This window comes from Bacillus rossius (assembly GCF_032445375.1).
Source record: "Bacillus rossius redtenbacheri isolate Brsri chromosome 4 unlocalized genomic scaffold, Brsri_v3 Brsri_v3_scf4_2, whole genome shotgun sequence".
Classification (NCBI taxonomy): Eukaryota; Metazoa; Arthropoda; class Insecta; order Phasmatodea; family Bacillidae; genus Bacillus; species Bacillus rossius.
The window spans coordinates 22426052-22440776 of NW_026962011.1; positions in this window are offsets into that span (position 1 = coordinate 22426052).

Below are 14725 nucleotides of genomic sequence, written 5' to 3' on the forward strand. Positions count from 1 at the left end.
ATGCTTGTCGTCATTTTCATGTAGTCATTGTCCTTCTCGCCATCATTCCTTGCTGCATTTTGAAGGCACTGAACATCGGCAGAAAGAAGTCAGCAACGAGCCACCTGATGAGGTTGCGGTGGACAGTGACACACCTACATCGGTCCTGTCCTCATTCTCCGGAGGATCTACTTACACCACAGTGTTGCTCTCTACAGCATTGGTGGAAGCTCAAGACACGTCGGGAGCATTTCAGCTACTCAGAGTACTGTTGGACTCTGGAAGCCAAGCCAACTTCATCTCTGAGGGTACCATTAATCGATCGGGGCTTCGTCAACGAAGGATATCGCAGCCTCTTCAGGGTATTTCCCAAACACCACTCACGATAGCACGTGGAGTTGTTTCATGTTTGATCAGACCTAATGGACAGGAAGGGCCTAACTTCTCAACAGAAATGCTAGTCCTTCCTCAATTAACAGGTCTTACCCCATCATCACCATTGAAAACAAACAATTGGCATTATCTAAACAGAGGTGCCCCCCCCCCCCCCAAACACTATGACTCACCCCTCCTAACCTAATGATGCGCCCCCCCCCCCCGAAATGTTTTATTACATTTTCTTAATGATTTACTCAATTATTTTATAATATTATACTTTTTTAGTATTATATTTTATCACATTTTGCATTAATTAAAACTGATTTTCTAATTATAATTCTGGTCATATCAGGTAATATTTCCATCCTGAACCGACAGATGCCAAACTGCTTTTGTTGAGGAAAGTGCGGGGTTGCCAATTTGATTTACAAGATCCCTTTCAATTATCAAAGCACCAGAAACGTATTTTCACATTAGAAGCTATAATTATGTAAATAATATATACATTTTTCTCGTCTTTTAACCACCCCCCTTCCCTGAAATTTTAATGACGCAGTCTGCATCGTTACCCCCCCTTGTGGGCACCCCTGATCTAAACCATTTAAGGTTAGCAGACCCTTCATATGCCTTTCCCGATTCTGTTGACTTGCTGATAGGCGCAGAACTGATTCCAAATATCTTGACAGGGAGGAAAATAGAGGGCCCTCCTGGCACTCCTGTTGCCTTAGAATCAAGCTTCGGATGGTTACTCATGGGTAGAGTAACAAACACCACTGAAACTCTTTTGCCCACTGCTGAAATTACATCCCTGTTTGTTTCTTCTTGTAATGAGACTCTAGATGCTGCTGTAGAACGTTTGTGGCAGCTGGAGGATCTGCCAGATGTCAAGCTCACTCCCACGCCAGACGAAAAGGAGTGTGAAAGCATTTTTAGCCAAACATGCACCCGACTGGAAATCGGTAGATATGTTGTTACATTGCCCTCCAAGACCGCCGATCCAGACCTAGGGGATTCGCACAGTTCAGCACTTCGTCGCTTTCAGTCCTTAGAGCGCCGTTTGAACCGGAAGTGAAGAAACAATATGTGGATTTCATGGATGATTACCTAGCCAGTGGACACATGAGTCCTATTGGTTCTCATGAGGTTCCGGCCAAGTCATACTTCATCCCGCATCATTGTGTTCAGAAACCTAGTAGCACTACCACTAAATTAAGGGTAGTTTTTGATGCGTCTGCTAAGACCAACTCAGGACATTCGCTCAACGACACATTGTTAACCGGACCTAAGCTTCAATGTGACATTGTAAATGTATTGCTGCAGTTTTGGATTCCCACAATTGTATTTACCGCTGACATCAAACAGATGTACCATCAAATTTTGGTACATCCCGACCACAGAAATTATCAGTGTATCCTGTGGCGAGCAAGTGAGGATCAACCAGTACAGACATACAAATTGAATACTGTTACATATGGCATTTGTTCGGCTCCCTACCTGGCTCTACGCACACTACATCAGCTGGCTGAGGATGAAGGGGGAGATCTCCCGTTAGCTGCTAAAGCTCTGTTACAAAACACTTATGTTGATGACATTGTCACAGAGACCAATGATTTGCAGTCAGCTCGAAGGCTGAGGAAAGACCTCTAACAGTTACTTTCGCTTGGTGGTTTTGAACTGCGGAAGTTCGCCAGCAACTCTACTGAACTCCTCAATGACCTACCGCCAGAAGCTGTACTACACCCTTCTGAGACATATTCATTTGATGATAGCTCCTCTGTAAAGGTCTTAGGGTTACACTGGAATCCGATTCAGGATACCTTTTCATATGACTTCCAATTTCGATCACTTGTACTCACGAAGCAGGGGATTTTGTCCGAAATAGCTCGCATTTTCTACCCGTTAGGGTGGTTGTCGCCTTTGATGCTTTTAGCCAAGCACCTGATGCAATGCCTGTGGTCAGTAAACATTGGATGGGATAGTCCTGTTCCATCCGACATAGCAGCAAAATGGGAAATTATAAGAAGTGAGCTGTCTTTGTGTTCTGCCATTGCCATTCCTCGCTGCATCAACAAGCATCATCCTCAGTCCCTTATCGAACTACATGGCTTTGCTGATAGCTCTGAGAAGGGATATGCTGCAGTTGTGTACCTGTGCCTGGTGTCCGCCTCAGGTGTAATTTCAACCCAGTTGTTATTTGCAAAATCCAAGGTTGCCCCTGTAACGCCCCTCGTGCCTCAAAGTTGAATTATTTTAAATTAATTAAAAAGAGCCTTGGAAACTTGCTGGGTAAGAAAAATAAGAAAATTAAGTAATTGACCAGAGGTGGCACGAGGTGGAGAACAAGATAATTTGGATCTCCCTGACACAAGCAACTTGGGAGGAGTATGGATCTTTTAAGGGAAGAAGGTATATCTTAATAAATCAACACTACACAAGTAGCTTGGTCTATAGGTTCCCTGGTTTATTATTAAGGAATTTTGTGTTCGTATTATTCAAACCTGACAATAAAAATCTTAGTAAATAACAAAGTTAAAGGGGGCGCCCCAGGAGTAATTAAAACAGTACATGTTACACCTTAGCAAAAATTATTACATAATTAAAATTTAAAAATTGCACCAAATTTGAATGTCCCAACAAAAACATCGCTGATTAGTTTTGTTGATTCTACATATTCTTGAGGAAAGCACTGTTCGCTGGTAGGCTATTCATTTGATTTATGTAGTTCGTAGCTAGAAAGTGGGGGGGGGGGGGGGATGTTGATTTCACATTACCACCCGGGTCTTCAAAAAATAACGTCGGGTCGCGGAAACCTCTCTTCTAACGTGACCCGCAGTGGAGGTGCGGGACCACGAGCTGGGAGCGATTTCTCTCTCCAGCACTTCGACCCTGTCTGAAACCCAAATCAAATCCAAAACGAATTAGACTTGCTTCCAGACAGTCCTATACCGTCGGCGCAAAAGGCCAACAAACGGGAATGGGGGGGAAAGGAAAAAAAAATTACTCACCAACCAGGGTGTAGAGTTCGGAGCTCACTAGGTGTCTCGCGCCGACATCAGGATGCCGCGGACCGAGAAATCAGGATGCGCGGACGAAACCGGAATTTTTAGAATTAAATAAGAATAAATAAAAATTTAACTACGCATGACTTTTCTAAAAACTACCTCTGCCTGGCTACTGTACAAACGGGATCACATCCCTTAAGCAAACTGACTACATTCTCGTGCACGCGAAAATCACCGTTCCCGCAAAAAGCCTCTTAGCGCAGAGGACGTAGGTGAGACGAGGTCAGTAGCCGAGGTCAGAGGGCTGAGTGCCCCGCAATCGGCCAAAACCCCTAATTAAATCGGGCGGTAAGGCCCCGGGTCAAAGGAGGGGGTAGGTTCGGTTCTAAGCCGAAAATTTCCGAAGGAGTCCGAGGCGGTCGTGGCAACAACACGACATGCGCGCTCTCTACCGGACCGAAACGAAAACAAAGAACAATCGACTTCTCCGGGCCGCGAGAGGAAAGCATAGTGCCTTATGGCACGGCGACGCTGCCTTCTAGCGGCGTAAGGGGGAACTACTTGAGGTGGTGAGCAGACTTGCCACCAGGTGTCATGAGGGTAAGCTCTGCACGCTGGCGACCAGGCCCGCGGTTACTTTTTTTTGCCGCTAGATGTCAGGGATGTGTCTGTCGGACCCGGGAGAAGGTTTTTGCATCAGGTCATCGTCCCGTCCGGTCACTGCTCTTAGCTTAATTTCTCAGAACTAAAGTGAGGAGGAGAGAGAGGAAGGGGGGGCAGAAATAGCCACTAAGGTGGAAACGCAGCTCCACTGGAGACTGCTTCGTGACGAGACATGCTTTTCTCAGCAGGCCTCTACAAGGTAGCAGCTTGCAGCCCAGGAGCTGCTTCAAGCAGTTTTGGTCATGCAGGGAATTAAAATTACAAACTCGGGGCGTGACTGCAGGCGAGAGAAATTTCAACCGGGCTGACCATGTCCACATTAGACAGCAAAATATCAGATTGGCCCCCTGGGAAGGGGCTTCGGTCCACTGGCACCAAGTTTAAATCGGTGGCGTACACCGGCCTAACAAAAAGTAAATCACCCCCATTAACCACCAGACAAATTAAAAAAATGGAAACCCCAAAAAAAATTTAAAATTATAGAATAAATTAAAAAAGTGACGAAATGCCTAATTTCCGGCACATACTCCCCCGCTTGAATGCGGAGCATATAGGGAAGAAAAAAAAAACAACACTTACACTGCTCAGTAAAACTAGTACCAGGTTCGCCTGTATCCTACTACTTATATTCTAACACCTTTGAGACGCGTCCGCCTCTCAGGCACAACATATCGATAACCCTTAAACAAACTTATTAACTAAGAGCTTATTAACTAAGTGGCCACTTAAAACTAATACAACGTAAAGCTAGCATTCTTATTTCTAGTACCATGGATTTTTAAGACCTCGAGGATTTCTGGCATGCCTAATATTAGAGAGTTCCCTATGTTAGGGTAAAGAAATTAAACACATCTACTTTAAGTCAGCATGTGTTTTCTTTAGATGGGAGATGTGCGCTCTGGTCACGAATTCTCCTGAACTGGGGTCAGCTAGGCTAACCGTAACTGGCGTTAAAAATCGCTGTATTTGAAAAGGACCTCTCCAGCGGTACGCCAGCTTGGCGGAAAACTTATCCACTGCCTTGCTGAGTGGGTGTGCCTTACAAAGCACAAAATCGCCTACCCTATAAGGGTTAGGAGATCTGTTTTCGTTGTATTTCTTTTTTCTGCTCTCATGAGCCAGGTTGAGATTTTTACGAGCTCGTCTCCAAATCTCCCTGATGTCTCTCGGATCATCGGGCAATAGGTCATTCAAAGACCAAAGATTTGAAAGAGGGGTATTAGGTCGGTAAGTGAACATGAGTTCGAAAGGAGTACTTTTGTGTCCTTCATGATGTGCATAATTAAAGGCCATTTGTAGCCACACCAAATTCGAATCCCATTTATCCTGCTCCTGCGCATGGTAAGCTATTAGAGCAGACCGGAGATTGCGGTTGAATCTCTCAGCATGCGAGGGCTGTGGATAATAAGGCGAGGTTGTGACGTGCAGAATGCCATGTGAGAAGCACATGTTCTTAAAAATCCTAGCCGTGAACTGGGTTGCATTATCTGACACTACTATAGACGGGACTCCCGACGTCTTGAAGATCTGATTACGTAGCGCAGATACAGTGTTTTCTGCGGTGGCTTTTCGCATGGGGATGAGCCAGACAAATTTTGTGAAGGCGTCAATACACACCAGCAGCATAGTGTTTCCTGTCTTTGAGCGCGGGAAAGGCCCGACAAAGTCGATAAACATCTTTTGCATGGGGCGCTCAGCCACATCTGAAGTTAAATAACCGAAACGAGTGTTCTGCGCTGGCTTACTCAGTGCACAGATTTTGCATAGTTTCACCTGCTCGGTGATGTCCTTGTGCATGCCGTCCCACACGAAATGACGTCGGATACCCTGAATGGTCTTATATATACCGAGGTGTGCGCCCACCGGCAAAGTGTGATAATAATGGAATATCATATTACGTAGATTTTGCGGGAGCACGATTTTGTATGTTTTTGATTGGGGGGTGCGTTTTTGCAACAGCCCCTTAGACATCCTAAAGTATTTTGGCGCCGTTCCTGAACTAAAACGTTTAATAATACTGGAAATGTGTGGGTCAGCTTCCTGCTGGCTCTGTAAATCCTGAAATGCCAACGGAAAGTCTGTCAATAGGGCTTGACATAAGTGTGGTGTTCCTTCGGGCGGAGTCTGAGTTGGGTTTTCGAACATGCGAGACAGTGTGTCCGCTACTATATTCTGTGTGCCCCGAATATGTTGGATTTTGAACTTCAAAGAGGAAATTTTTGCAATCCATCGCCCGAGTTTCCCTAATTGTTTCGGGTGTGCCAAAAGCCAGGCTAATGCCTGATTATCTGTCTCTAACAGGAATTCCCTGTGTTCTATAAATTGGCGGAATTTGTCAATGCCAAATACCACGGCGAGGCATTCTAATTCGTAGATCGAGGAGGCTTTCCTCTCGGCGTGGGTAAGTGTCCGCGACGCAAACGCAATGGGCTGTCTACAGCCTTCGACTTCCTGTGACAGTACTGCGCCTATAGCCACACTGGACGCATCAGTCTGTAAAATGAAAGGTTTGGTGAAGTCTGCCATGCGGAGTACAGGCGGGGAAGAAATCGCCTGTTTCAGGAAATTAAAAGCTTTTTCTTGTTCCGGACCCCATGTGAAAGGTGTGTTTTTCTTACGCAACGTATTTAGTGGTGCTGCGTGCTCAGCGAAATTAGGAATATATTTTGAGTAAAAATTTGCCATACCAATAAAACGTGAAATACCCTTAGGGTTTGTGGGAGGCGGAAAATCACGAATAGCTTGAGTACGTGAAGGATCAATGGTGACTCCCTTGCTAGAAACCAGGTGTCCTAGAAAAGACAGTTCTTGGACTGCAAACTTAACCTTTTTTGTGTTGACAGTTAACCCCGCTTTACGAAATCTACTTAGGACTTCCTCTAAATGTTTGATGTGTTCTTCAAATGTTTCTGAATATACGACGACATCGTCTAGGTAGTTGTACACTGTTTTGAATTTTAGATCTCCTAGTATCTGATCCAGGAGTCGAGTTAGTACTTGGGCTCCCGTGGCAAGTCCGAAAGGTACTACTGTGTATTGGTACAAGTTCCAAGGGACACAGAAGGCTGTGATGGGTTTTGAATCCGCAGTAAGGGGAATTTGGTGGTAGGCAGAATTTAGATCAAACACACTAAAATATTTGGCTTTACTGAACCAATGAAAAGCAGTGTTTAGGTCTGGCAAAGGTATGTTTTGTATGACTATTTTCTCATTAACTTTTCTGTAATCAATTACACATCGTTGTTGATCCTTGCCCTTAGGCACCAGGAAAGCTGGGGAACTGTAGGCGGAGGTCGAGGGTTCGATTACCCCTTTTTCTAAAAGCTCCTGAACATGATTGCGCATCGTCTGCATCTTAGGGCCTAAAAATTGATAAGGGTGAGATCTCACTGGTATTTTATCCGCTAACTCAATTTGGTACTCGACTAATTTTGTGCGACCTAATTTACTAGTCAAGACATCTGGAAAAGTTCTGCATAATTTATCAATGGCGGCCCGCTGCTGTGTATTAAGGTGCTCGTGTGAAGTGGTGTTACCCTGATCCAAGATGGCTGCCGTTGGCTCGGCCGGAGCTGAAACTATTTGTTCAGGGGTCCCACAAGGAATAGGATTACCCATGTTGAATTTGAAAACGAAATTCTTCGCCTGAAGATTAATGATTAGACCTGTCTTGGCGATGAAATCAGACCCGTAGATTAGGTCTGTGGCAAGTTGATCAGACACCAAAAATGGAAAATTCCATGAATATAAATCAATCTTCACCTTGATCACAACTGCTAACGTAATATTTAATGGCTGCTCTGAAGCTGTGAAACATTGTAACTTAGTGGTCTCAGTCTTTAGAATTAATTTGCTCTGTTTTAACTTGTTAAATAACTGCCCAGAAATCAGGCTGCGCGCTGATCCTGTATCAATTAGTCCCGATACAGTGTGTTCGCCAATCGTTGTTACTGCATACGGAATTACTGTAGGAATATTGCCAAAAATTTGGTGGCACTTTCTCTTGCCCTTATTTGTAGGCTCAACACACGTTTTACATGAGTACGTGTGCGTTGAATTACCATTTCCCTTATTTTTGTTATTTCTCCTGCTATTGTGCTTTCTTTGTTTATGTTTGTGACCTCGCTTGTTACTTTTATTCCTGGACTCCTTGTTGTTAGGATTATTGTTTTTGTGTAATGGTGTTTCTTGTGTACGGCCATTACTTGGCGCAAGTTGAACTTCCCACTTATAAGAAGAATTTTTAACACTTGAATTTTTCGGTGGCCCTGAATAAGGTTGTTCAGGCCACCGCGTTATGCGTTTTTTGGAGTGTCGCCATTTTGTTTGTTGTTTTTGTGGTAACACTGGGACAGGGAATGTCCGTCTCTTTTACAGAAAGTACAATGTGCATTTTGTTGATATCTCCCTTGTGGCCTTGAAGAGAAAAATGTATTGCCCTGATGTTTCTGTGCTGCATTCTTATGTTGCGAATTACTGCGCTCCGTTCCCGCGCTGCTACCTTGTTGACTAGCGAATGTGGCTTGTTTATTTCGCTGAAAATCAGCGTATTCTATGTTTGTGGCGTGTACGCAAAGTTTGTCAAGCTCAGCATAATTTTGGGGGCGTGCCTGGAACACTGAGCGCGAGCGCTCCGCTGGGTTCAAACCGTCTAGGATCGTACTCACGACCTCTCTCTCGGAAACCTTTAGCCTGAGTACCTGGTTGGCTTCGCGTATGTCAGCCACGTAATTTGGCAAGGCTTCATTACGCTGCTGCAGTCGGTTAAACCACTCCAACCGGATGTTTGTGAGTAGCCTACTCGGTATACAAAAATTTAACACGTCTTCATGAAACTCGTCGAAAGTGAGGTCATTCTCAATGGCTGCCATGATCCTCTCACTTAGGGGAGCTTGGGTGTACGGGTAAACAATTTCAAAAATTTGTTTGTCGGGAATCCCTTCCTTTTGTCGTAGCTTTAACAAGACTCGAAGGAAATCAATCAGTTTGTGTGCGTCCAGACCCGACGCCTCTGGCAATTCCTTGAGTAGCCTTTCTACAGGATGGGTGATTTTTCCATAGAAACTGTAGCCAGTTTCTGGGGCTGTCGTGCTCCGCAATACTGAGTCGTGGGGCTGAGCCGCGGCTCCTGCCGGCTGAGGTGAAGGCTGGTGTGACACCGGGTGCGACTGAGTCTGTTCCCGAGTCGCACCCGAGGGGCTGATTTGTGGTGGAGTGAGCTGGGGCGTTGTGAGTGGCGGCTGCAGAATACCAGCACTCGGAAGTGGGGTGGTTTGCCATGAAGGAAACTGTGGCTGAAATTGAGCATAAGGGTTAAAATAGCCCTGAGCGATCGGATACGGGAAAAACATGTTTGGTGGGTATGGTTGCGTCATTTGTTGTGCCAAGGTTGGTAATCCCTGTGAAAATGTCACGCTAGTGACGGGGTGGGTTGTCACATGACTCGTTGTAATGTTTGTCGCCGCTGTCGTCGACTGCACAAGCGGCTCTGAATGAGTGGTAGATACGTGTATCGGTTGGTTTGGAAGCGACGTTAGTGGCTGTGAGTCAGGGGCTGCGTCTGGTAATCTGCTCGTTTCCGTCTCCTGTCTGTTTACCGTCGCCCGTACTTCTGATTGTCGCGTGTCGGGTTGCTCTACTCCCAGGGGCAAGCTAGGAGCGTCCCCTTCCGGGAAGGCGGGACAATCGATGCCTAAAGCCTGTGCCCCAGCCACATAATGCTGACTGCGTCGTGTGTCTTCCAAAACGGCTGCTCTCGCCGCCAATTTTGAATGGAAACCTGCCGTCTGTTGCAAACATCGTTCTACCTCTTTTATATAAATTCCATGGAGAAGGTCTGCCGAAAGCTGTTTCAGGTTTTGCAAACGTCGGGTAACATGTTTTAGCCTGACTATATGTCGCTCGACATTGGGTAAATTTTCCTCCACATCTAGATAGCTTACGAAAGCCGATATATCATAAAACTTGGCGCAAGCAAGGTTGAATTCTTCAGTTACATCTAAATCCAAATTCGCTACACTAGTGGGCACACCATCATGAAGGGCGGCCCTGAGCCTCTTCCTGAGGACTTGGACATTGCCACTGGAGGGCAAATTGCGTAGCTGTAACTCATAGGTCAGCTCATCTGACAGCAATAACTCCGGCTTAAACATACTGCTCGGACGTAAATTACTGCTAATTAAAACAAAAATTTAACACACATGTACGATTCAAACGTACACCATAAATACTCCTCTCTTAACAACTATCTTAATTTTAAATACCTCCTAAGGCTTCCTATATTAATATAAACTACCAACTAACCCCAATGCGCGGGGAGTAAGTCACACTTTCAAGGTGGGGGGGTATGTGCCCAAACTTATTTGCGTAAAGAGTCGCCGTACTACTCAGACAACTGCGCGAACGTCCCCTGTCAGGTTGACCTGCACCACCTGTATATGTCCACAAGGGGATTGACCTGCCGCTCGCAAGGTCGTCTCCCACGATGGACAAGGGAGAGGGGTGTGCGGGAGGAACAGGGCCGTGTCGTCGCCCTCAGATAACGGGCGTGTCGCTGGCTCAAGCGGGGTGATGGGGAGGGGGGGGGGACGCCAGCTGAGGCGAGAGATAAGACACGTCTCGCTGCCGGCCTGCTAGCGGACCGGACGCCGCGACTTCTTGCGCCGCGCGCAGACTAAGTCCACACGGGCCTTTAAAACTCAATCATAACTTTAAAATAGAAAAGCAATATAACTACCGGGTGTACCAGCGATCAGTTCACAATGTTATTATTACAAACTTGCTATCACAAAATTTAATTAATTTTTTTTTATATATATATATATATTTTATTTTATCTTTTTTTTTTTAGGTATGCCTACTCGATTTGGGTATGCCTATAGACCAAACCACGCTCTGCTACCAATTGTAACGCCCCTCGTGCCTCAAAGTTGAATTATTTTAAATTAATTAAAAAGAGCCTTGGAAACTTGCTGGGTAAGAAAAATTAGAAAATTAAATAATTGACCAGAGGTGGCACGAGGTGGAGAACAAGATAATTTGGATCTCCCTGACACAAGCAACTTGGGAGGAGTATGGATCTTTTAAGGGAAGAAGGTATATCTTAATAAATCAACACTACACAAGTAGCTTGGTCTATAGGTTCCCTGGTTTATTATTAAGGAATTTTGTGTTCGTATTATTCAAACCTGACAATAAAAATCTTAGTAAATAACAAAGTTAAAGGGGGCGCCCCAGGAGTAATTAAAACAGTACATGTTACACCTTAGCAAAAATTATTACATAATTAAAATTTAAAAATTGCACCAAATTTGAATGTCCCAACAATTAAATCGCTGATTAGTTTTGTTGATTCTACATATTCTTGAGGAAAGCACTGTTCGCTGGTAGGCTATTCATTTGATTTATGTAGTTCGTAGCTAGAAAGTGGGGGGGGGGGATGTTGATTTCACATTACCACCCGGGTCTTCAAAAAATAACGTCGGGTCGCGGAAACCTCTCTTCTAACGTGACCCGCAGTGGAGGTGCGGGACCACGAGCTGGGAGCGATTTCTCTCTCCAGCACTTCGACCCTGTCTGAAACCCAAATCAAATCCAAAACGAATTAGACTTGCTTCCAGACAGTCCTATACCGTCGGCGCAAAAGGCCAACAAACGGGAATGGGGGGGGAAAGGAAAAAAAAATTACTCACCAACCAGGGTGTAGAGTTCGGAGCTCACTAGGTGTCTCGCGCCGACATCAGGATGCCGCGGACCGAGAAATCAGGATGCGCGGACGAAACCGGAATTTTTAGAATTAAATAAGAATAAATAAAAATTTAACTACGCATGACTTTTCTAAAAACTACCTCTGCCTGGCTACTGTACAAACGGGATCACATCCCTTAAGCAAACTGACTACATTCTCGTGCACGCGAAAATCACCGTTCCCGCAAAAAGCCTCTTAGCGCAGAGGACGTAGGTGAGACGAGGTCAGTAGCCGAGGTCAGAGGGCTGAGTGCCCCGCAATCGGCCAAAACCCCTAATTAAATCGGGCGGTAAGGCCCCGGGTCAAAGGAGGGGGTAGGTTCGGTTCTAAGCCGAAAATTTCCGAAGGAGTCCGAGGCGGTCGTGGCAACAACACGACATGCGCGCTCTCTACCGGACCGAAACGAAAACAAAGAACAATCGACTTCTCCGGGCCGCGAGAGGAAAGCATAGTGCCTTATGGCACGGCGACGCTGCCTTCTAGCGGCGTAAGGGGGAACTACTTGAGGTGGTGAGCAGACTTGCCACCAGGTGTCATGAGGGTAAGCTCTGCACGCTGGCGACCAGGCCCGCGGTTACTTTTTTTTGCCGCTAGATGTCAGGGATGTGTCTGTCGGACCCGGGAGAAGGTTTTTGCATCAGGTCATCGTCCCGTCCGGTCACTGCTCTTAGCTTAATTTCTCAGAACTAAAGTGAGGAGGAGAGAGAGGAAGGGGGGGCAGAAATAGCCACTAAGGTGGAAACGCAGCTCCACTGGAGACTGCTTCGTGACGAGACATGCTTTTCTCAGCAGGCCTCTACAAGGTAGCAGCTTGCAGCCCAGGAGCTGCTTCAAGCAGTTTTGGTCATGCAGGGAATTAAAATTACAAACTCGGGGCGTGACTGCAGGCGAGAGAAATTTCAACCGGGCTGACCATGTCCACATTAGACAGCAAAATATCAGATTGGCCCCCTGGGAAGGGGCTTTGGTCCACTGGCACCAAGTTTAAATCGGTGGCGTACACCGGCCTAACAAAAAGTAAATCACCCCCATTAACCACCAGACAAATTAAAAAAATGGAAACCCCAAAAAAAAATTTAAAATTATAGAATAAATTAAAAAAGTGACGAAATGCCTAATTTCCGGCACACCCCTTTGAAACGAGTGACTCTCCCTCGTCTTGAACTATGTGCAGCTCTCCTCTTGGCACATTGCCTACATACTCTGATCGAAGCATACTCCCCTGAGTTGCCAATGCGAGAAGTATATGCTTGGACTGACTCATCAGTTGTTTTGGCCTGGATCCAAGCATCCCCACATCAATGGAAAACCTTTGTGGCCAATAGGGTAAGCAAAATTCAGGATTATACATCCTCAAACTACTGGTGTCATGTTTCTAGCGCAGACAATCCTGCTGACTGTGCATCGCGTGGCCTTACTCCTGCACAATTAGTACAGCATCCACTTTGGTGGTCCGGCCCTCCTTGGCTTCGTCAGCCCAAAGAAAACTGGCCTGTCTCCCCAATCACGATATCTGAGGAAGCCCACTCGGAGAAACGTTCGTCTGTGGTTCTTCACACTGTCATAGAGTCATCTCCGTTAGCTACGTTAATGGATAAATTTTCCTGCCTGCGTAAAGTAGAAAGAATAGTGACTTGGTGTCTTCGATTTAGCTATAATGCACGTCCGAACTGTACAAGAATTCTAGGTCCACTACAAGCTAAGGAAGTGCAATCTGCATTTAAGACCTTGATCAAGGAAACATAAACTGACTTCGCTGAGGAATTTGCCAGACTCTCACGCAACCAGTTATTCACTCCCGCCATTCAGAGTTTGACACCCTTTGTGGATGGTGATGGTGATGGTATTCTATGGGTGGGCGGTCGGCTTCAGGATTCAGCCTTACAATCGGATCAGAAACATCCCATACTACTTCCTAAGAACAGTCGCCTAGCTGTTCTCCTCATTGACAAGCTCCACCAGGAATTCCTGCACCCAGGCGCCCTTATGGTGCAGTCACTGCTCCAGCAAGAGTTTTGGATAATAGGTGCCAGGAATTTAATTCGCCGGCGCTTGAAAGCGTGCCTAAAATGCTTCAGAACTCGTCCAAAGAGTGTTTCACCTGTCATGGCTAGTTTGCCAGCATCTAGAGTGTCTCAGGCTAAACCCTTTCTCCACACCGGTGTTGATTATGGTGGCCCCTTGTCCATTACCATGGCCAAGGTAAGAAAACCTCGAATTCTCTCAGCATATATCTGCCTGTTTGTGTGCTTTACCACTAAGGCCATACATATTGAGCTTGCATCTGACCTATCTACAGATGCCTTCCTCGCTGCTTTTCGACGCTTCATTGCGCGACGAGGACACTGTGCACACATATATAGTGACTGTGGCACAAATTTTGTTGGTACAAATCGTAAATTGACTGATCTTGCAAGATTTCTGGCTGATGCCACCACAAAGAAACTCTTTGTTGAAACTGCAGCTCCCAAAGGGACAACCTGGCATTTCAATCCACCCGCTGCTCCACACTTTGGCGGATTATGGGAGGTAGGGATTAAAAGTGTGAAATCCCTTCTACTGAAGTCTGTAGGACTGCAACTGCTCACCTATGAAGAACTATGCACCGTGTTGGCTCAGGTGGAAGTATCCCTAAATTCCCGACCTCTTTGCGCACTGTCAACTGATCCCAATGACGCATCTGCATTGACCCCAAATCATTTCCTAACCTTTTGGCCTCCACAAGTGCTCCCAGATAACGACACTACACTGACTCCTGTGAACAGGTTACAGCGATGGTCCCTGGTCCAACAAATCCATCAATCCTTTTGGAAGCGATGACACCAGGAATACCTGCATCACCTCCAACAGAAGAAAAAATGGATCAGTGGAGACAAGAATGTGACCGAAGGACAGCTAGTGCTCATCAAGGACTCAAACCTGCCCCCACTGCATTGGCGGGTAGCCAGAATTGTTA